Genomic DNA, 1,934 nt, shown 5'->3' with positions numbered 1-1,934 from the left:
AAAGAGAGTACACCTCATTGATTTAGCCATATTTAATTATAGAAATTTTATCTGCAATGTTTAGTCTACCTACTGTTCTGTGAAGAAATAATATTATAAAGGTTTTTTTCTGGCTTTCTGACCTGAAGACCTGCTGTCAGATATTTATGGGTACTTGGCAAATATGGCTTAAGTATAAATCTAGTAATGGAGAAATAAGGACACAAAATGCAAAGCGTGGGAAGTTTAATCTAAGACACTATGAAAATATTCACCTTTAATTTCCAGTTTATATAGTGAGTCTCTGAGCATACTTTTTGCATCAACAGAATGACTGAGTTCTATTGCTCCCCTTTTCAGTCTACACAGGGTTGTGAAACTATTTTGGCCTTCTTTTTTCCTTCCAGAAAACGCACTCCATGCAGGGAAGGACTGGAAGTCCTGATGGATAACAAACTGACCATAAGCTAGCAATGCACTATGTAGCAGAGAAGGCCAATAGCCTCCCGAGCTGCATTAGGAAGAGCATTGCCAGCAGGTCACGGCAGGTGATCCTGTCCTCTCCACTCAGCCCTGATGAGACACATCTGGGTGCTGTGTCCACCGCTGGGCTCCCCATTACAAAAGAGACAGGGACATAATGAAGGGTGTCCAGCAAAGGGCCAGAACGGTTATTGAGGGCTTGAAGGATGTTTTACATGAGGCAAGGCTGAGAGAGCTGCAAGTGTTCAGACTGGAGTAAGAAGGTTCAGGCACTTACCTATATGTATAAATATCTGACAAGAAGGAATGAAGAGGGAGCCAGACTCTGCTCAGTTGTGTCCAGTGACAGGACAAGAAGCAATGGACACAAATTGAAATACAGGAAATTCCAGTTAAACAGAAGAAAACACTTTTTTTTTTCCCAGTGGGCAAGCACTGGAACAGGTGGCCCAGAGAGGCTGTGGAGCCTCCATTCTTGGAGATACACAGAACCTGACACATCCAGAGAGTGATGCAATCTCGATGACCAGTAGGTTGGACTGGGGATTTCCAGAGGTCCCTTCCAGCCTCAGCAGTGGTGGTGTGGTGGGTTCACCTTGGCTAGCCGCCAGATGCCCACCAAGTCACTCTATCACTCCCCCTCCACAACAGGACAGGGGAAGACAATACAATTAAAAGCTTGTGGGTCAAGATAAAGACAGCGAGAAAACAGCAATTACTCCGAAGGCCGCACCAGATCAGGGAGCTTCCTAGTAATGTCTCTGACCCAGGCCCCAGGGAGGCAGCAGACTTCCCTGTGGGACGGGTCCGGTCGGCATATAGGACCCTCTGTTCCCCTCAGAAGGGAATCGCCTACAACAATTGCCCTCCTTTTTTTCTTGGCAGAGGCAGTCATAATGCGTGGGGCTGACTGCCTCACCCTGGGCAACTTCCTGGATGGACCTTTGTCTACATCCTCATTTGCCTGGCCCTCAAGTTCCAGGGCCCCATACCTGTTCTGTAAGGGCAATCGGGAAGGTGAGGGAGGCAGGACGGGGGTTCGCCCGGCACCCCGAGCAGGAACCTGTTTCCATTCCCCCCCGTCGCTTGGGTCCCCTCTTCCTACCTGGTGGCAAGAAGGCAGGGGATCCTCTGCTTCCTGTGGAGCCTCCATCTGCTGCCTTTGCCTCAGGGATGGCAGAGAAATAAGAATGGCTGAGGGAATCCAATGTTGGATAAAATTTTAAAGTGTGGATGAAAAGTATTGTGAAAAGTATGAAGTCATGAATGACATGGAGAAGATACATAAAGAACAATAATTAAGTTGTAGCAACTAAAAGGAGTAGACAGCAGGATTAACAAGCAAAAGGAAGTATTTTTTCATAAAATTGTTGCAAGATCTTGTGTTTGACAAAAGGCAAAGTATGTTCAAAAAGTGATTTATAGAAATTTATAGAAAAATATCCATTAAGCATTATTAAATGCAAACATAC

The sequence above is a fragment of the Pygoscelis adeliae genome, unplaced genomic scaffold (genome assembly GCF_000699105.1).
Source record: "Pygoscelis adeliae isolate BGI_AS28 unplaced genomic scaffold, ASM69910v1 Scaffold45, whole genome shotgun sequence".
Classification (NCBI taxonomy): Eukaryota; Metazoa; Chordata; class Aves; order Sphenisciformes; family Spheniscidae; genus Pygoscelis; species Pygoscelis adeliae.
This window is presented reverse-complemented; position numbering follows the sequence as displayed.